Here is a 21,840-nt window from a genome sequence, read left to right as displayed (position 1 = left end):
ATCAGCTTGGTAGATGGAACCGCAAGGTCTCTGATAGGTGGAGATCTAGATCAGTGGGAGTGGCCTGCGAAGCTGTGCATCGGGGTGCATTGTGGGAGTTGTTGTCTTCAATCCACAAGCACCAAAAAGTCACTTTCTGCCTTTTCTTGGTCAAGACGGCACCAAATTAGAAATGTATTTTATTATTCGACTACATATAGGACCCAATTTCAATACATTTAATTTAACGATGCAGAATTTGTCATATTCGCAGCAATTAAAGCAACAGCAAAGAAATGCCTGAGTCTAAGGATCCCTTCAACAATGCAATAATATAAAATAATACAATTTATAAGAGAAAACAAAAGTCAACTGAGACATGAAAAAACACATAGTGCAAAGAGAAAGAAATATCTATATATGTCATAAAATGACAACATCACCTGAGGACTCAATCCTCCTGCAAAACGCCCAAAACAAGATAGCTTACCTGACTGATGACATCCGTAGACTTTCTGCTGAGCTGCGAAAGAAAGAAGCGATCCTCTCCAGTTTCAGTGAAAGACTCCGGGAGAAGGAACTTTTACTCTCCAGCTTCACTGATCTCGCAACCGATCAATCAAAGCAGATCTCCACCCTCAGTGCAGCCCTCCAGGACACGGTCCTCTGGGACCCATCAGGCATCCGAGCACCTGTCTCTTCCACTCCTGGCCCTCAACCCTGGATGGAGGTCATCGTTCGCGACCGAAGAAGAAGGCACACTAGGGCGGTCATACCTGCTCTGCCCCTCGGAAATCGGTATGAGGCCCTCGCCGCAGTCGAAGCTTCAATCACTCCACCGGCCAAGTCGGACGAACAGCAGGACCTGCCGCGTGCCTCGCCAGCCCAGTCATCACCTCCGGCAACTTCCCACTGGACGCTTGCCAGTGTCCCGGCGATTGGGGCTGCTCCTCCGGTCGATTCCTCCCTGGGGGCTGAAGTTATCTCCAACGGCTGTCCAAGGGTTCCTCCGGTGAAGCATCCGTCCGTCGCCGCATCTACCATCCAGGCCAACAGCAAAATGGATATTCCTCATCCCGGCGAAGACTGCTGCAGGAGGCAGTCTCCAGGCGATCGGCACCTTTTCCCACGGTGCCTCCTGAGGCGGAGCCCGACAGTGCCTCTCCTCTCCAGCCCTCGGTGGAACAGCCGCTGCAGGGAGCCTCTGGAACCACTGCCACCACACACTGTATCACCGGCCCCAAGATCCCAGTCATTCAGCCACTGTTCCCACCATCCACTCTGATAATCGGCGACTCCATCACTAGACATTTGCGCTTCTTCAACGTTATCAGGCGTTGTATGCCAGGCGCCTTGGTTACTGATGTCCTGGCTGAGCTCCGGGATATGCTACCAACTCTCCCATCTACAATTCGGAGGATTATCGTCCATGTCGGGTCAAATGACTCTGCCCGTTGTCAGTCAGAGCTCACAAAAACTGACTTCAGTGCTCTCATTAGCTACCTTAAGCAGTGTGGTAAATCTGTATTTGTCTCTGGTCCAATTCCTACCATTGGGCGCAGGATCGAGCGTTTCAGTAGACTTTTGAGCCTTAACACTTGGCTTCGGGACACTTGCGGGGAAACCAACGTGGGCTTTATTGACAATTTCGATGTTTTCTGGAACAGACAATCACTCTACTTGAGGGATGGATTACACCCAAACGCGAAAGGCTCACGCCTGCTAGCTGCAAATATCCACTATACCGTGACATGCATAGACACATGCAGATGCAGTCGCCATGCTCAGAAATGACTTCCTGCCTCTGACCTCCGCTCCTCTCCTGTGGAAACTACGATCCCCCTGCAGCTTACAGCATCTAGCGCCCTCTGCTGTCCCATTCCGGCATTGACAACTAATAGAAAAATACCCAAGACTAGGCAAAGTGGAAAATATGGAGTGCATCGCCGCGTATTACGGAGCTTGCAGAGACTTCCACCCTCAGCTCTGTCTCCTATCACCATGGAGCTGTTTAATACACAATCCCTCACAAATAAATCCCTCCTCATAAATGACCATATTATAGAGAAAAGGCTTGACTTCATGTGCCTAACTGAAACCTGGCATAAACCAGCGGACTACTACGTGCTCAATGAAGCATGCCCGCCTGGATACAACTACATGGAGAAAGCCCGCAGCTCTGGTCGTGGTGGTGGACTGGCCATCATACACCGGGCCGAACTAAAACTATCTCCTCTGCAAATGCCTGACCTTTCCTCTATGGAATGTCTGGCCTTCAAATGCAAACATCCATACCCCATGACAGTGCTTCTCATTTACCGTCCTCCAAAGCCAAACTCATCTTTTTTACCAGAGATAAGTGATCTGCTGACCTCACTCTGCAGTATCTCAACAAACATTGTCATTGTTGGTGATCTTAATATCCATGTCGACAACCCCTCCTGTCTGTTTGCAGCAGATTTCCTGAATGTGCTTGAGTGTCTTGGCCTGCAGCAGCATGTTGAGGTCCCTACTCACACCAAGGGGCACACTCTGGATCTGGTCATCACTGACACTGCCCTAATCAATAACATACAGGTCTACGATCTTGGTGTATCTGACCACAAGGTGGTCTCAATGGCCTTTACTTTTATGCTGCCTACCACTACACTTAGGCGTCAAATGTCTTTTCGCAACTGGAAAAGAATTGACGCAGCCACTATGAGCATGGATCTCCAGCTCATCACCTGCCCAGCATCTGCATCAGCGGATGAATTAGTGGAGATCTATAATACCTCACTGAGCAGTGTTTTTGATCTCCATGCCCCGGTCAAATCACGTATTATTAATTTCTCACGGTCTGCTCCATGGTTCACTCATGAACTGAGGAAAATGAAAACAGCTGGGCATGTCTTGGAACGGCGATGCAGGCACTCTGGGCTCACAGTCCATAAGCTGGCCTTCCGTGAGCATCAAAAGGCCTACTCAAATTCCCTTAAAGATGCTCGCTCACAGTTCTACTCCAGCCTAATCAATGAAAACCCGGGAAACTCTAAACAGCTTTTTTCCACCATAAAGCATCTCCTGAAACCACAACCATCCTCCTCAACTGAAGCTACAGAAGAGCAATGTAACAGCTTCATCGACTTTTTCAGATCAAAGGTCGACAGCATTCGCTCTGAGATGTCCAGCTCTCCATCTCTGCTTCCCTCTGACGCCAACACCCTATCTGCAAGTGTGCTGTCTCCCCTGCATCTTGCTGAGGTTCAGGAGAGCCATGTTGAGGAAATCATCAGGAAAATGAAACCCTGTACCTGTACCCTGGACCCTGGACCCCATTCCCACTGCTCTGCTCAAGTTACACATCCCCACTCTCAGTCCTCTCATCACCAAAATTGTCAACCTTTCCCTTCAGTCAGGCTGTGTCTCGCCGGCTCTCAAGGTCGCTGTCATCCGTCCCCTTCTCAAGAAGCCCACCCTGGACCCGGAGGTCCTAGCCAACTACCGGCCTATCTCCAACCTTGCCTTCCTGTCCAAAGTGCTAGAAAAGGTAGTTGCTTCTCAACTTCAGGACCACCTCAAACACAACAACCTGTTTGAAAAATTCCAGTCAGGATTCCGTTCAGCCCACAGCACTGAAACCGCCTTGAAAATGCTGTGACCTGCTGATTCGAAAAACGAATGACCTGCTGATTCGAAAAATGTGCATTTCGGTGTAGTTCCACAGTTTGCATTTAATTATTTTCTTTCTTTTTTTACAAATAATAAGCACCATATCTTTATCAATAAGGTGGCATTCATTGCATTTGGTTTGTAGAAAACAATGAGGGTAAAATGGTTGTTCCTCAATGCTCCTGCAGAGGGCAGTGATGCCGCATGATGGCTTTAAATTATGGGAAATCCCAGAAGATGAATACTACAGTGCATGAAACATGTTTGACCTTTATTCAATATGTTACTGGTCATTTATGTTTGAATTGTATCTTCGGGATACAGATATCAGACTAATGTCAGTTGTCAGTCCAGGCATTGTGGTTTTGTTTTTAGTAAAATGTTGGCACCATGATATAGACTCATATGTGGGAGAATCAGTACAGCACGAGAGCCTTGTGCAACTCATACTTACCTGGCAGGGGAGACACCATGATCAAGAAGGTGGTTCACCCAGGGCGAGGCTCAGCCATTGCACTTCGGCTGTGCTGACCGGTGCGAATTCCTCAAATGTGGGAATCTCGACTGCATAATTTGTGGTAGTGGGGGACTGCGTTCGCGCTCTCCCCTGATAATATTGTGGAAAATAAATATTTTTTGTGATTACGTAATATATCCCTTTAAGTTCTCTCTGTAGCGGACTCGTGTTTGGTTTACTAAAGGCAGAATGGTATTTTCACATTCATCGGCCATAACTCAACCATTGTTATCATAATCTGAACCAAAAAAATTGAATTATTTTGGGCAGTAAAAAAAAGATCAGGAAAGACAAAATATAGTTTTTGCCCCCCCCCCCTCACTATCCTGATGCCTGTCCTCTCCATCTCATCCCTGAACACTAGAGGCCTTAATGACCCTGTGAAGTGCCTGACGGCTTTCACCTTTTTAAATAGTGAAAAACATGACATCTTTCTACTCCAAGAATGTAATATACCATACAGAGACGATTACAAGACATTTGAACAAAGATGGACTTTTGGCCAATCTGTATGGTCAGGGGACAACAAGAACAGAGCGTCAGGGGTTGTGGTTTTATTCAAAGGTAAAGATTTCTGCATACAAAGGGTCAAACGAGTGATTGGTGGAAGACTGCTTTGCATTGACGTTGAATGGCACCAGCTAAAATTTAGAATAATCAATGTTTACTGTCCACCTGATCTAAATGAACGCCTAGAGGTTCTTAAAGAAATACAGCCGCTTCTTGTGTGTGGAAGCGATGTGATCCTGGGCGGGGACTTCAATTGTCTTATGGACAAAAAGGACAGAATGACCGTTGCTACGGTCAGGCTTGACTCAAGTTCAGAAATGTTGAATAACCTCATCAAGGATTTTAAACTTAATGATACCTTTCGCTATAAGAACCCTAACACACCAGGCTATACATGGTCAAATGGCACCATTTGTTCACGTATTGATTTTCTGTTGACAACAAAGAACATTTTAGTTTCTGATGCAGCTGTTACCCCAGTTTTTTTCAGTGACCATTCAAAAATTGACTGCACAATAAGGTGCAATGTTAAGGCTCATACAAGCCAAAATCCCTGGAAATTAAATGTTTCATTACTCAAAGATCTAAAATTAGTAGAAAGACTAAAGGACAAGTTAAAAAGATGGATTTCACTACAGTTTTTATTCCAGTCAGTCGGTGAGTGGTGGGAAGACTTAAAAAGTCGGACCAAAAACTTTTTCACACGAGAAGGGAAAAGAATTGCAATGAAAAAGCGTTTCAAATACAAAAAACAACAGGCAAAGTTACAGCGTTTATATACGATGGCCCATTCAGGGTTTGATGTGGCAGTAGAGATTGCGAGGCTAAAGAAGGAGATGATGGCTATTACTGCTGAGGATTCTAAAGGCCTTCTTATGCGTAGCAGGACTAAACACATGGAAGATAACGAAAAATGTTCCAGATACTTCTTTAGGAAATTAGCCAGACCCAGGAACACCATGTCATCCATTCTGAATGAGGATGGAATAGAAAAAACAGAAACTAAAGACATCCTTGCTTTAATACATACCTTTTATACTGAATTGTATAAAGAAGGGGTGACTGACATAAATGCCTTGGAAGACCTCTTGAGTTTCTTAAAGCCAAACGTCGGTATTGCCTCTGAACTCGAAAGTGACTTAACTGTAAATGAATTGACCAAAGCCATACAGAGCATGCAAGATAATAAGGCCCCAGGAGCTGATGGGTTACCCAAAGAATTTTATGTTACCTTTTGGGATATATTAAAAGACCCACTTTTAGAGATGTTTAATGAAAGTTTGCATAGTAATAATCTACCATTATCCTTAAGAACAGGTATCATCTCCTTGCTTTACAAAAAAGGAGAAAAAAAAGACATTAAGAACTGGCGCCCACTTACCTTGCTTGGTGTAGACAGAAAGATCCTTGCAAAAGCCCTTTTTTTCCGCCTGCAACAAGTGTCTGGGCAGATTGTGGGGGAAGAGCAGACATGTGCAATACCTGGAAGATGCATGAGTGAAAGTCTTGCCTTAGTCAGAGATTCCTACCTCTACGCATATGACCGCAGACTGCCATTATGTATATCCGCCTTAGATTTGGAAAAAGCATTTGACAAGGTTAGCCATACCTTCCTCAGGAAAGTCCTGGTTAAACTTGGTTTTGGGCCTCAGCTTAGAGCTTGGATTGACTTGCTGTATACTGACTGCTTAAGCAAGGTTGTTATCAATGGTCACTCCACTGACACCTTTGAAGTTTGCTCAGGAGTAAGACAGGGATGCCCATTGTCTGTTATGTTGTTTATATTTGCCATGGAGCCCTTGGCTCGGGCTATAAAGGAAGACCCTTCTATTCATGGTCTCCAAGTCCCTGGAAGCGGGGGACAGGAAGCCAAGCTAGCCGTGTATATGGATGATCTAACAATATTATGCACAGACAATAAGTCAATACTCAAAGTGCTATATTGGTGTGACCAATTCTCCGCCGCCTCTAGTGCCAAACTCAATAGGTCAAAAAGTGAAATCTTGTATCTTAATTGGCCTGAACCTAATTTTAACCACGGCCTGGTCCAAAGGGATGAGAGAATTAAGATTCTTGGACTAGAGATTGGGCAAAATATGGAAAATATTAATTGGGAGAAAAAACTACCAATGATTAAAGGTAAACTGCTCCAATGGGAACAAAGAAATCTCACCTTTACGGGGAAAGTACTGGTGATCAACTCAGAAATTGTTGCTTCTCTCACTTACCTTGCCGCAACAATTCCAGCCCCCAAGCATGTAATGACAGCCCTGAGAAGATGCATTTTTCAGTTTGTGTGGGGAGCGCAGCAAGAGAGAATTAGACGAGAGATAATGTATCGGCCATTGCAGAAAGGGGGTCAAAATGTCCCTGATCTAGCAAAGAAAATGGAGGCTCTATTCCTGACGCCCATATTGCAGGCAGTACTAAACGAAAATAGGAGGAGCCTATGGCCAAATTTCGCCATGTTCTGGGTAGGCCATCAAGTCCTAAGGAAAGTGGGGTTAAGACCGTGCCTAAAAAGACCTCATGCAGAGAAGAGACCTCCGCTGTATGAAAGGGTGGTGACCTTTGTAAAGTCTGGAAAGTGGCGGGATGTTGGTCGGGTAGACCGAGCCTTTGTGGAGAGTTGTTTGAGCCCCGAACGGTCAAGACTGGTTACTGTTGGCGTGCTGGCTGAAACCAGCTGCCTTAGGGTGTGGAGAAATGTCAATGCACCTTTTTTGTTCAATGCATATAGAGAGCTCGCTTGGCAGGCAGTTCAGAGGTGTCTCCCTACACGAGACTTTCTGAAGAGACGGGGGTCATCTAAGAGTGCAAGATGTCCCAGGGTGGGGTGTGGTGGAGATGAGGATGTTTCACATTTGTTGTGGTCATGTGGGGTGGCTCGGAGGGTTTGGCGCTTATTAGGGCCATGGCTGGGTGACCTGTTTAGAGTCCCAACGGAATCAGATGTCCTGTATGGGGTTATAAAGAGTGGTGACGGTAAGGGCTGGGAAAGATGGTGGGCCTTGATTAATTGCACAAAAGAGTCAATGTGGAGGTGTCGTAACCTAATGGTGTACAAGAGCCTTTTGTTTTCAGCGGAATCAATCGTTAATTTGAGCATAACCTTGGTAAAGGATTATGTGTGGAGGGACAAGGAACGATATGGAATTGTGGTATGTAAGGAACTCTGGAAAATAGAGAACACTGAGTTATGTAGAATTTTGTGTTAACATTTGAATGCGTTGACCTTGCTGTAAAATGTAACTATTTTGCTTTTTAACCTTGAATGTGTTTTGACCTTGAAACCATGTTGTAAAATGTAACTCTGTGCCTGACTTAAATAAACGCCTAAAAATTGAAATTGGTTCACCCAGGGCGAGGCTCAGCCATTGCACTTCGGCTGTGCTGACCCGTGCGAATTCCTCAAATGTGGGAATCTCGACTGCATAATTTGTGGTAGTGGGGGACTGCGTTCGCGCTCTCCCCTGAAATTATTGTGGAAAATTAAGAAAGTTAATTATTGGATCGACTAGTTCTGGCAGCCTAGACGTAGGAAAGGCGCATTACTGCCCCTACAGGCCACAAATAGAAGTTTGGATTGGTCACAAATCTCGCGAGACAGATTTTTAACGCGACGGGTAATATCGTTGAGTTTAATCTCGCGAGATCTCGTGGCACGAGACCTCGTCACACCCAGTCATATATTTTGTCATCGTGGTTTTCTTAAAATCTCGTCTCGTCTCATTCTCATGAACCCAATATCGTGTCTCGTCTCGTGAGCTGAGCTGAGTGTATCGTCACACCCCTACTGGATTGTCTAGATTAGAGCATATTAAATGGTGTTGTACCACTACTACAGAATATCTGATCTTTACACGGGTACCAAAATTGACCACCCTGAGTTGCTCCTGTTTGGAATGGTTGAGGTTAGCGTTTTTTCACACTAGACTTATTTTTTAAGCTATCAAAACCTAACCTACGGGGGAGGATCTTGATGGACACACCAAATGTGAGGCCTCTGGGGTTCTCTGCAGCAGTCTTCACAATTGCATAAGGGTAACTCCGCATAAATCAGCCATAACTCTGCTTTTTTTAACAAAATAAAAACCAAAATACCATAAGGTCGGGCAAGCAGAATTTGGAACAAATTGAGGATCATTTGGGCTTCTGGTTTGTTTTGCATGACGATTTCAATTTTCAACACTTTTTGGAGACCTTACTTCCTGTCTACACATGCTAATGAAACTGTGCATTTCTCTGGTGTTCAGGTTTGGAGTGGTTGATTTTGCGCTTTTGCCGCAATCAATTAATATATTAAAAAAAAAAATTATTGTAAATATTAAAAATAAAAACCGGCTGTAGTGATTAAAACTTTTTTTAAAATTCTAAAATTGTGCACGGTTCTTATAATTGTATTTCTTTGCAATGTATTTATATATATATATATATATATATATATATATATATACATTAATATATATATATATATATTAATGTATTAATATATATATATATATATATATATATATATAATCAAATATTAATATATATAATATATACAAAGAGCCCAGTGTCAGAGCATTCGAGCGCTGCTCTAAGGGGCCTGGGACTGAGAGGCCAGAAGCTCGTCCACTGCCATATGGAAGTCTGTGATATTTTCAAAAGTCTTTCCAGTGAGGCCTTTGGAAGTGGAACAAATTGAGGATCATTTGGGCTTCTGGTTTGTTTTGCATGACGATTTCAATTTTCAACACTTTTTGGAGACCTTACTTCCTGTCTACACATGCTAATGAAACTGTACATTTCTCTGGTGTTCAGGTTTGGAGTGGTTGATTTTGCGCTTTTGCCGCAATCAATTAATATATTAAAAAAAAAAATTATTGTAAATATTAAAAAATAAAAACCGGCTGTAGTGATTAAAACTTTTTTTAAAATTCTAAAATTGTGCACGGTTCTTATAATTGTATTTCTTTGCAATGGGCTAATTTTTTATACCTGCAACAATGTAGTAGGAGATAATTACTGAAAGTCAGAAGGAAGAATTATAAGATGCATAATAACAGTGTGGCTTGTTTTTGCAACTAATAATTGACATTTAGAACCACAAAAATAACGGGGACATTATGGGTGCACCATGGGTGATCGGGCCTTTTCTGCTGCTGCCCCTAGACTATGGAACGCCCTCCCTGACCACCTGAGGGCTCCACAGACTACAGCTCTTTTTAAACGGAACCTCAAAACCCATCTCTTTAAAAGAGCATTTAGCTAAACTTTCTTTGAGGTTCCCCCTTTTAATAGTTTTTTTTTCTCTGAAGCACTTTGAGATTCTTGAATATAAAGTGCATTATAAATAAAATGTATTATTATTATTATCTTCATCATAAAGGTGTCCTTCATTGCATTTGGTTTGTAGAAAGAACACAGAAGATTGTTGTTGGTCGTGCGTGTTGGACATCTCGATTCTAGACTACATTCCTCAATTCTCCTGTAGAGGGCAGTGTTGCCCCATGAAGGCTATTAATTATAGAAAAATCCCAGAAGAAGAACACAGCAGTGGATGATACAGGTTATACTTTCATTCATTACGTTAATGGTAATTTGTGGTTGAATTATTTCTGCCGGATACCATTAGACCGATTGTAATATGTCAGTCAAGGCGTTTTTGTAATGTTGTCAATAAAATGTTAGCACCATGACGTAGACTCTTATGTGGGAGAATCACTTCAGCACGAGCGCCGTGTACAACTCATACTTACCTGGCAGGGGAGACACCATGATCAAGAAGGTGGTTCACCCAGGGCGAGGCTCAGCCATTGCACTTCGGCTGTGCTGACCCGTGCGAATTCCTCAAATGTGGGAATCTCGACTGCATAATTTGTGGTAGTGGGGGACTGCGTTCGCGCTCTCCCCTGAAATTGTTGTGGAAAATTAAGAAAGTTAATTATTGAATCGACTAGAATTTGTCAATTGACTGCGCTTTGCTACATTTAGAATGCTGGATTGTCTAGACTAGAGCATATTAAATGGTGTTGTAGCACTATTACAGAATATCTGATCTTTACACGGGTACCAACATTGACCACCCTGAGTTGCTCAGGGTGGAATGGTTGAGGTTAGCGTTTTTTCCCCCTAGACTTAATGTTTAAGCTATCAAAACCTATCCTACGGGGGAGGACCTTGATGGACACACCAAATGTGAGGCCTCTGGGGTTCTCTGCAGCAGACTTCACAATTGCATAAGGGTAACTCCGCATAAATCAGCCATAACTCTGCGATTTTTAACAAAATCAAAACCAAAATACCATAAGGTCGGGTAAGCAGAATTTGGAACAAATTGTGGATCATTTGGGCTTATGGTTTGTTTTGCAAGACGATTTCAATTTTCCAAAACATTCAATGTACAGCTAAATGTATCCCTGTGGACCTGATGGACCCAATGGCAAAAAGATTCAGCTCGTCAAATAAGGCCAAGATGCCAAGTTTCAGATTTTTTTAATAAAACAGGGCGCTGGTCATGGACATATAGGTTTGACTATAAGTCATAGCGCCCCCTGTGGTCATAGCGGGACAACACTTTTTGGAGACCTCCTTACTTCCTGTCTACACATGCTACTGAAATTGACCATTTCTCTGGTGTTCAGGTTTGGAGTGGTTGATTTTGCGCTTTTGACACAATCAATTCATATATTAAATAATAATTTTATTGTAAATGTTACAAATAAAAACTGGCTGTAGTGATTACAACTTTTTTAAAAATTCAAAAATTGTGCATGGTTCTTATAATTGTATTTCTTTGCAATGGGCTAATTTTTTATACCTGCAACAATGTAGTAGGAGATAATTACTGAAAGTCAGAAGGAAGAATTATAAGATGCATAATAACAGTGTGGCTTGTTTTGCAACTAATAATTGACATTCAGAACCACAAAAATAACAAGGACATTATCTTCATCAAAAAGGTGGCCTTCATTGCATTTGGTTTGTAGAAAGAACAATGAAGATTGTTGTTGGTCGTGCATGTTGGACATCTCGATTCTAGACTACATTCCTCAATTCTCCTGTAGAGGGCAGTGTTGCCCCATGAAGGCTATTAATTATAGAAAAATCCCAGAAGAAGAACACAGCAGTGGATGATACAGGTTATACTTTCATTCATTACGTTAATGGTCATCTGTGGTTGAATTATTTCTGCCGGATACCATTAGACCGATTGTAATATGTCAGTCAAGGCGTTTTTTGTAATGTTGTCAATAAAATGTTAGCACCATGACGTAGACTCTTATGTGGGAGAATCACTTCAGCACGAGCGCCGTGTACAACTCATACTTACCTGGCAGGGGAGACACCATGATCAAGAAGGTGGTTCACCCAGGGCGAGGCTCAGCCATTGCACTTCGGCTGTGCTGACCCGTGCGAATTCCTCAAATGTGGGAATCTCGACTGCATAATTTGTGGTAGTGGGGGACTGCGTTCGCGCTCTCCCCTGAAATTGTTGTGGAAAATTAAGAAAGTTAATTATTGAATCGACTAGTTCTGGCAGCCTAGACGTAGCAAAGGCGCATTACTGCCCCTACAGGCCACAAATAGAAGTTTGGATTGGTTTGGCGCTTATTGGGGCAATGGCTGGGTGACCTGTTTAGAGTCCCAACGGAATCAGATGTCCTGTATGGGGTTATAAAGAGTGGTGACGGTAAGGGCTGGGAAAGATGGTGGGCCTTGATTAATTGCACAAAAGAGTCAATGTGGAGGTGTCGTAACCTAATGGTGTACAAGAGCCTTTTGTTTTCAGCGGAATCAATCGTTAATTTGAGCATAACCTTGGTAAAGGATTATGTGTGGAGGGACAAGGAACGATATGGAATTGTGGTATGTAAGGAACTCTGGAAAATAGAGAACACTGAGTTATGTAGAATTTTGTGTTAACATTTGAATGCGTTGACTTTGCTGTGAAATGTAACTATTTTGCTTGTTAACCTTGAATGTGTTTTGACCTTGAAACCATGTTGTAAAATGTAACTCTGTGCCTGACTTAAATAAACGCCTAAAAATTGAATTGGTTCACCCAGGGCGAGGCTCAGCCATTGCACTTCGGCTGTGCTGACCCGTGCGAATTCCTCAAATGTGGGAATCTCGACTGCATAATTTGTGGTAGTGGGGGACTGCGTTCGCGCTCTCCCCTGATAATATTGTGGAAAATATATATTTTGGTGATTATGTAATATATCCCTCAAAATTCTCTGTAGCGGACTCGTGATTGGTTTACTAAAGGCATAATGATATCCACCCAGTGGCGGGCCGTACTATTAGGCAAACCAGGCATTTGCCTGGAGCCCCGGGCCCCATAGAAGGTTTTTGGGCCCCCAAAATGCCCCAATGCATATATTTTGTCCCCATATTTATTATATTCATAAAAATCTCTTCACAATAGTAGCATTGGGATGTCTAATTACTCATGTTTTGAAGATCTTTCCGTGTGCACCCCCCTTCAGTCTGCACTACATGAACTATTCCATGTTACGTGCATCACGGTCATCACGCGTATGTGGATGATGTCAAATTCAAAACAGTAAGCGGTAAGAGAAAGAGAGAGAAATCGAGTGAAACATGAAGCGATCGTACGAAAGCGGGTCAAATAAAAAAAAGAAGAAAGACCAAAGGCAGGACTTTCTTTCAAAGCTGCCAAAGCTATCCAGCTTTTTTACAGCCACCGCAGTGGCAGCGGGACCGTCGGCGGATCAAGAGCAGCCGTCAACGTCGTTTGCTGTCACGTTACTGCTCCTTTCATTCCAAGTGGCTCTGGCTCAGCCAGCAGCGATGCTAATGACATGTCTCTTGTGGATGACCCAGCACTCTGGCCCAAGCTGCTGTGTCTTGGGCAGGTGGGCAGGTGGAAATTAAATGTTTCATTACTCAAATATCAAAAATTTGTAGAAAGACTAAAGGACAAGTTAAAAAGATGGATTTCACTACAGTTTTTATTCCAGTCAGTCGGAGAGTGGTGGGAAGACTTAAAAAGGCGGACCAAAAACTTTTTTACGGAATTAAGGAAGTAAGTAGTAAGTAGTTTCCAAGAAGGTGCATAAAGATATGTCATGAACTGGAAAAAGAATGATTGCATCTGCTAAATATATACAAAGAACACAGCAAGCACAACAGTAAAAACACCTCTAAAATATAAAATTCAAACAGTGAGAAATAAGGTGCATAGTGAAATATAATACAAAACGAATGATTGTGTCTGTCAAATATTAATATATATAATATATACAAAGAGCCCAGTGTCAGAGCATTCGAGCGCTGCTCTAAGGGGCCTGGGACTGAGAGGCCAGAAGCTCGTCCACTGCCATATGGAAGTCTGATATTTTCAAAAGTCTTTCCAGTGAGGCCTTTGGAAGTAGATAATTGGGATTGCTGACAGTATGTTTTTTTCCTGTATTTTATGTGTCCTTGAGTGGACTGGCCACAAAGTGTGCATGTGTGCTTTTGTACTGTGCTCTGGGGCCGTGTAGCGCCCAGCTCTGTTTTTTTCCACTTGTACAGAGTAGATCTGGCTTGTGGCAGTGCGGGAGGCGGCAGGAAAACAGGCGGCGGCAGCAGCTGGGGGGGAAGAGCTGGTCTATGGAGTGACGGGAACACGGGCTGGGGCTGGAGTCCTGCTGCCGTGGTGACCGTCGCTGTCGCTGCCGCTATTGATGGCTGAGGTTGGGGTGCAGACGTTAGGTTGTCATGCGGCACTTTGCGTTTCCGCGTGCCAGCCAGAGATGGAGTGACCTCATACTGCACTTGAGGTCGGCTGGTGTGCGGCCTCTCATCCGGGAGCTCTGCAGCGGGAGGTAGGCTGGTGCTGGTGATGCTCTGCGGACGCTGGAGGATAGACAAACCTCGATCCGTCACGTTTGTGGCTGAGAAGGCTTCCTGTCTCCTTATGAACTCGGCAACAGATTTGTTGTTCATTTTCAGGATGGGAATCCCTAGTTTGCTGAGTTCAGCGTCATCCACGGTCACTCTCTGTTGCACCCGCTGGTAGAGTGTGGTGATCTGGTGCTTGAGAGGGGAGCCGCAAGCCTTTTTCCTGCAGTCCGGGTGAAGCCAGAGCTGTTCAACAGCCGGTTCTTCCTGGAGTCAAGCAGGTGGGCGGGAGAGAAGCGCTTGTTAAACTTCAGCTTCTGCACCAAAGAGGCCTCGGCCGGATCTCCGTTGGTGCGGCCAAACAGAGCGTTCCCCCAGCGTGCAGAGTAGAGGCTGTCAAATTGTTGGATGCTGCGGTCGTGGAGGTCAAGCTTGTTCCAGGCGCTGACTACTCTCTCTCTTGAAGAGTCACTAAGAGCAAGCTTTCCCTCCTCCAACGCAATTTCAACGAGAATGCTGCTCAGCTCTTCCACATGCTGGTACCCAGGGAGATGATTGGGGCCGCACACATCCTCCACACAAGGGTCGTGCTCCGAAGCCACCACCTGGTCTGTGAGAACCAGATTCCTCTTCAGCGGAGCCAGGTCATCGCTCTCAGCGTCTGTGGCGTAGCCCACATCATCTTGCGTGGACTCCTCTGTGTCGGCAGCAACCTCCTCTTCATCGTCTTCATCCTCCACAGTCTGAAGCGTTTCTCTGGTTTGAGCGTAATGCTCAGAAGCGCTGAAGGGCTGGGAAGATTGGGCAAAGAGGTACTCCAGCCCAATGGGCTCCTCACCAGCAGGAACTGGAGGCCTGAAGTTGATCTCCTCCACCTCGCCAAACAGGTCTTGGCACCGCTTGTTAAGCCGATCTATCAGGGGAGACATGTACACTAGATTTTTTCTGCCCTTCTGGCCTTTAACGCTGCCTGACTCCCGGTCAGAGTTCCAGCGTGCGATGCCACTGAGGAGGTATACCTGGAAGGGGACGGCAGCACAGTGGGGCCCTGGGATCATCCGGGGCAGGAAGAAGTGGATCCCCTCCAGGCTGTGGCTTCCTCTCACGGTGGTATAGTATGGCATGCGCACACTGTTGCGGGTGACGACCTTCATGACAGTGTACATGTCTCTCCCTGGGGGATCCTGAATGCACTCCAGGTGCTTCTGCTGGTTCTCCCAGACCCGGTCGATGGCTGCAGCGTCCTTAAACAGAGGGACCTGGTTCTCATCCAGCCCAGCTGCTCCCTTCAGGCTGTTGATGGCTGTCTGCACACGGAGGAAGGACTCCTGGGCTCCCAACGTGATCCTCCTGACAAAGTGGCGGAGATCTTCTTTGCTGACGTAGATTTCAATCATCTCCGCGTCAGTCAGTGAGGCATACCTGGTCGTGTTTCCTGCACGTATGGCCTGGATGAGCAGCGCCATGTCATCCTTATTGTAGGAGAAGACAGCTGCAGAGAGCGCAGACTTAAACAGTGCATATTTAGGATGGTGGTCTGTCCGGACGGCCGCATCGAAGCGCTTGATCCAGTGGAAGATGTCCAGCCGCACCATCGTTCCACTGTTCGCCCAGTCGCTGAAGAGATGCTCCAAAGAGGAGACACCATGCACCCTGCAGCAGCCACGGTCCACATACATCAGCTCAGGAGGGCCCTCTCCTGCTCTCCTGTAGCGCTCCATGAGGCCGTCAGCCATGGGCTTCAGGCACGTTAGAGACTCCTCGCAGGTGAACACCGACATGAGGACCTGCCCCAGCTCGTTGGCCACGTTGGTGCACCTCTCTGCAGTGCCCCTTCCGTGACCTGAAAGCTTCTTGCAGATCTGATGACGGATAAAACACAAAGAAAAGGGAGTCAGACATTTGGTATAGAATAAAGTATTAAAAAATAACTCAGAGGGGTGTATTCAAACTGCTTTTTCAATAGCTGCCTCCCTTCCATTAATCATTTATCTAGATTATTATAATCTAAATAATAAACAGCATATCCATCAAAAAACCCTTCCCATCTGCACTAACAATATTTCAAAACTCATATGCCACTACTTTAAATGTGTACATAATGCTGTTATTAATATAACAAATGCAATACTACAAACATAAGTACAATAACTAGTCAGTCTTTGGCTCATACAGTTATTGAAGTATTGATTATTAAATTATGCACATTGAGACACTTGTTAAATGAAACATTTTACACTGTGTTAAATTTACCTTCCTGGTGGAGTCATACTTGAGGACTTTCCCGAACGTGGACATGATTTGTGTCCGGTAGTCCTCAATGTGCTCTGCCTCATAGATGAGGTAGGCTTTTCTCAGAAGCCTCGGCGACGGCAGCTCCCTGCGCGTTGGCGGCTTCTGGTAATGATGGCCCAGAGCACCTGGAGGCAGAGAAGTGGATTGTTATATTATACAGTGTGTGTGGGTGTGTGTGTGAAAAAAAAAAAAAAAAACTAATCTGACTTACTCATGATGCTTCCAGGTCTGCTGAGCTGACAGAGAAGGGTGGTGTAGATGTCCTTTCTCTGCAGGTACTCCTCACAGTGACCCTCCTGGACCTGCCTCCACACCTTAACCATGGTGTTGCCCTCAGTCCGATCCCTCATCAGGCGGACAACTTGCTTGTCCAAACCGCGTCTGAAATTACAGCACAATCATGTAACGCCAGTGGAACTTTGCTCTGTAGTAAAACTGTTTAAGATTCAAAATATTGTGAAATAACAAGAGACTCTCACCTTGGTGTTAGGATCACAGGGAACACAGCTTGGTGGGCTGGAGTCAGCTGCTTCAAAATAGCAGCATCCCACGCCAGGAAGCGACCAATTGAATGCTCCTGAGAGCCCTTTGCAGCCTTCCTGCACGCGTTGCAGGCCAGGAGCTCTGTGAGCATGCTGTACCAGCCAGTCATGTCACAGATATGCCTCACTGTGTTTCCATACCCACAGCGGTACAGAAAGGCTGCTTTTTCCCCGGGGCAGCCTGACCTGGGACAGCGAAGGCTGTAGCCCCACACTCCCACAGGCCTCCAAAAGAAGACACGGCTTCTAAAAAAAGCGTCTGCAGAGGGCACTCCTCCCCCCACCACCACTCCAGGAATTTCTGGTGGATGGAACCAAATGCGATCATCCTTCAGAATTTTCCTGCGAGCGATGGTGAGGTTCTTAAAGAGCCCCCTGTCAGCGTCCTCCCTCAGCCACTTCACGTCAGCACTGGGGAGACCTTGAGGGCCAGACTCCCACTGTTTGTGCCAGCCCTCAAATGACACCTGGTGGAAGAACAGAGACAAAAACCGTCATGTACCAGTCACTGAGTGCTCTGACTGTAACGCTGTTCCTGCTGCATCAACATATTAAACCGTATTTAGCTGTATTGTACATGTATTACCTCAGGCTGCGTGACAGTGGCTTCTATTGGCTGTGGCTGTGGCAGTGCCGCAGACTTTGACGTCCTCTTACGAGGACCAGATGGAGGTTCCTTCAAAAAAGTAAGTGTATTAGTATAAACATATATGGAAGTGAGTAAGTGTATAACTATAAACCTGTATGTTAGTGTGACCTATCTATGAACTATGTCTGTACCTGCGATGGTGGAACGGGGTCTGTCTGTGGCTGCTGTGGAGGGTCTGGTGGAGGGGCCATGGCAGTGTCAGCTGGAAGAAAATGAGGACAAAAGCTTAGGAAGCCACAAGGATCATATTGGGTTGAAACAGAAATAAAGAATAATCCTGAAAAGTGTGCCTTTTAACCTGTTTTATTTTAAACAGATTTAAAGTTTTATATTAAATATATGTACAGTTATATGAGCTTAATGTTGATCTGTGAATGCCATCGATAAAATAAAAAACTGATTTACCTTCAAAAGTGGCGAGAGCCTCTGATAACAATGCATCATCCTCCCAAGGTGACGGGGATGTTGCTGTCGGAGGGGCCACTGAAGCAGACGCTGACGCTGACGGAGGAACCACTGACGCCGACGGAGGAACCACTGTTTCAGTTGGGACAGGACCAGACAAGGACGAAGATGGTACAGCTGCAGCAGGGGCTTTCTGAGGAGTTTCACAAATTACAGTTAAAGTACAGTGAAGTAGTTTTGTCTTATGAACTGCATTCTGCTTTTGAGTAACACCTCAACCTACCTGTTTCTCTTTGTCGAGAATAAATCTCCTGAAGCGCTTCAGTGGCTTGGAGCTGATGTCCTCCTCCTTCATTCCAAGCCACTGGCGAACAGAAGAGAAAGCCTCCTCTGCCATCTTCCTCTCTTGGGCACTGCCAGCTTGAGGGTCGGCATTAAGGCACTTGTGCAGGCTGTACCACTGCCACATCTCCTGAAAGGTGAAGGACTTAAAGCGACCCTGTCCATAAATGGCCCTGTCCACATTTTTCTCCAGGTGGCAGGAGACTGAGGGGAAAAACTCCACATAACGGAGGAGACAGTCCTTCACCCAGTCATTCTCCCTGGTTCCTCCTGTCCTGCCCGGGTCCTGGCTCTCCGCAATATGGCGGTCAAGCAGACTGAAACACACAGAACATGACGTTAAAGTAAGAAATAACGACTTAACGTGATTCTCTGTAGTGAAATATACTCACTATTTTAAGTAGCCCACATCATTCGCTACCAGCCACATGAAGCTTTGGCCAGCATATTTCCCAAAGGGAACAACCAGCTGGCCAAGGTAGAGCTTCATTGAGGGCCTGGTGGTAGTAACGAGCCGGCATCTCCTTTTTGCTGAAGAGTAAGACATTGGAATGGTTATTCTTAACTAATTCAGTTCATAAGCTCTAGCACACAGGTCAGGTCAGGTGTAAAGTGATATGTATGGTTCATATGCCCATCGTGCTACTGGGATAATAATTCAGATTTATTACCCTCATCACGAGCCGTCTGAAGGTCCTTGGGACCGGCGCTGGCTTGGAAGCCTTTGGGCCTGTGAAAGGCCCTGGCCTCTTTGGTTGCCTTCAGGACCCATTGCTGCCTGTCCAGGGGCACAGTGGGGTCCAGAACGGGCAGCACGGGCAGCAATGGGTCCGCAGACGGTCTGCTGCTGCTGGCTGTACCTGAACAAATATTCACCAAAGTGTTTAAAGTGTTTTGGGACTTTTTCCCCAGGCATTCATTTCCTACTATATTTGTAAATTATGACATAATAACATGACAAGTGTTTTCACGCACTGGGCAGTTTATTCTGCTGGCTATACATAACGTATAGACAATGGAAGTATGCATGTTATAACCATACAGACAAAACATGCATGTTATAAACTAACCTGCTGAATGGGTCGCTGCTTCGGAATCCATCCTCAAATACAGCTAATGTGTTGCCTATTAAAGTTCATAGAAACAAAATATCAACGTCAAAATGTAGCCCATGTTTTTCTTTACATTCATTGGCGCAACAACAACCACACTAGGGGGACTGTAGTGTTTTTTCTTGGCCTTTTTTTGAGGGCTGCTATGGCTATGTCGACTTCTGATTCATAAATATACGTGTGGGCTACATATTGATGTAATATTGGCAAGTTTAAGTCAAGGTAGGTATGATAGCTTTATAAGAGAAATTAATGACAAATATGGGTCAAATTTGAACGGACAGGGTTGGCCGGCGTCGGGGCACTGATTTGCGGATCGACCGTAACATTGAATCAATATACGATAGTAGTACATTAACGGGGACACTTTCAACCTACATTTATAGATATACTTTTTAACAGTAACTAAGCAAAATGTCTCGAGAGTAGGCCAAACTCCGCTCGCTGGCGGACTCGGAGTTTGGCTATGTAAATGAGGCCGAATGGCCGTCGGCAGCACATTAACATATAAATAAACCCAAAGATAAACAAGTTCATTCACGGAAAAAGTCATTTAATAAACCCACATTAAAAAACATAGCTAAGTTGGCTAAGTTGTTGACATGAAGCGAACGAGACTGGTTGTATTAGGGCAAAGTAGCCTCCGCAGTGAGTGGGATGAAAAAAGGGGCAAAAATACATTAATAAGCTAGGTACGACAGATATGATGAATGAAAAGCACTCGGTGGGAACGAGAAGCACAAGCCGAACATATTAGCTAGTAATATTAGTAGGAATGCGACTCTTACCGGGTGAAACGGTGGTGACTTTTTAACTTTTTCCATTCGGCTGAACTCGCTCGGAGTGCGTCAAGTGCCAACGTCGGGGAGGGGGAGGGCTCTAGGGAACTGTAGACTCCGCGCCAATGGGAGGCCGCCATTGTCTACACTTCGGAGGAGAGTGTAGACTCCTGGCCAATGAGCGGCCGGCAAGTGTAGACAAGTGTAGACTCCGAGCCAATGGGCGGCCGCCGTTGTCTACACTTCCAACGGCTATGCACTCGCCTGGCTGTCCTCTTCGTAGACGTGTAACTGGAATGGGAGGCCATTTAAGCAAATGTCAGGATGAATCTCACACTCAATCCCCCACTTCCAGCAAATAAGCATTCTACATTCTCACATTCTCGAAGGACACAGGAAGAGCGAAACGGCAGTGCACTGTTTGAGCGTCTGTGTAGCTGCAGACACTGGAGCGTTGTGATAGGCTACTGACTCTACACACTCTTGACCGATAATTATGACCGTTTGATTGGCTGAGAGTGTTTCACATTTGGAGAATACGTTCAGGAGCGTTTCACAAAAAGAATCGCTGTTTGTGAATAGCGCACACAGATACGCCGATCTCACACATAATATTTTGTTATTTTTACATCCTTATCAGGGGAGAGCGCGAACGCAGTCCCCCACTACCACAAATTATGCAATCGAGATTCCCACATTTGGGGAATTCGCACGGGTCAGCACAGCCGAAGTGCAATGGTTGAGCCTCGCTATGGGTGAACCACCTTGTTGATCATGGTATCTCCCTTGCCAGGTAAGTATGAGTTGTACACGGGCAGGGCGGTCGACACACTCCCACGTGTGCTCATGTGAGTGACGGGTTGCATAGCATTTCGACTGCCATGCCATAATAGTTAAAATCATTTCGCCTTTTACCACAAATGAACTTTGAGGTTAATTTAAAAAGATCAACCAAGTCAGCAGGACAAGTCAAACTGGAAGACAATGTTTTCTATAACTGTTGTCTTCCCATCGTGCAACGCGACAATCGTGGCCTTGTGACCCGCACACACGTCGTCCTCTTCGTAGACGTGTAACTGGAATGGGAGGCCATTTTAACAAATGTCAGGATGAATCTCACACTCAATCCCCCACTTCCAGCAAATAAGCATTCTACATTCTCACATTCTCGAAGGACACAGGAAGAGCGAAACGGCAGTGCACTGTTTGAGCGTCTGTGTAG

At 45.2% G+C, this 21,840-nt stretch overlaps 4 non-coding genes and 2 pseudogenes across 4 annotated transcripts; 5 read left to right on the top strand and 1 right to left on the bottom strand.

The window, feature by feature from the left end:
* The first annotated feature begins 4,076 nt into the window (after positions 1–4,076).
* On the top strand, positions 4,077–4,240 carry LOC132475368 (U1 spliceosomal RNA). The gene has a single exon (XR_009529878.1). It is a non-coding gene; the product is annotated as a U1 spliceosomal RNA (small nuclear RNA).
* Positions 4,241–7,996: 3,756 nt separating this feature from the next.
* On the top strand, positions 7,997–8,133 carry LOC132475371 (U1 spliceosomal RNA; annotated as a pseudogene).
* A 2,260-nt stretch (positions 8,134–10,393) lies between these two features.
* Positions 10,394–10,557, top strand: LOC132475361 (U1 spliceosomal RNA). The gene has a single exon (XR_009529872.1). It is a non-coding gene; the product is annotated as a U1 spliceosomal RNA (small nuclear RNA).
* A 1,410-nt stretch (positions 10,558–11,967) lies between these two features.
* Positions 11,968–12,131, top strand: LOC132475360 (U1 spliceosomal RNA). Its single transcript, XR_009529871.1, has one exon. It is a non-coding gene; the product is annotated as a U1 spliceosomal RNA (small nuclear RNA).
* A 559-nt stretch (positions 12,132–12,690) lies between these two features.
* On the top strand, positions 12,691–12,825 carry LOC132475370 (U1 spliceosomal RNA; annotated as a pseudogene).
* Positions 12,826–21,255: 8,430 nt separating this feature from the next.
* On the bottom strand, positions 21,256–21,419 carry LOC132475367 (U1 spliceosomal RNA). The gene has a single exon (XR_009529877.1). It is a non-coding gene; the product is annotated as a U1 spliceosomal RNA (small nuclear RNA).
* Positions 21,420–21,840: the final 421 nt, after the last annotated feature.

The sequence above is a fragment of the Gadus macrocephalus genome, chromosome 16 (genome assembly GCF_031168955.1).
Source record: "Gadus macrocephalus chromosome 16, ASM3116895v1".
Taxonomy (NCBI): Eukaryota; Metazoa; Chordata; class Actinopteri; order Gadiformes; family Gadidae; genus Gadus; species Gadus macrocephalus.
The sequence above is the reverse complement of the archived record's forward strand: the minus strand, read 5'-3'. Positions and strand labels throughout refer to the sequence as shown.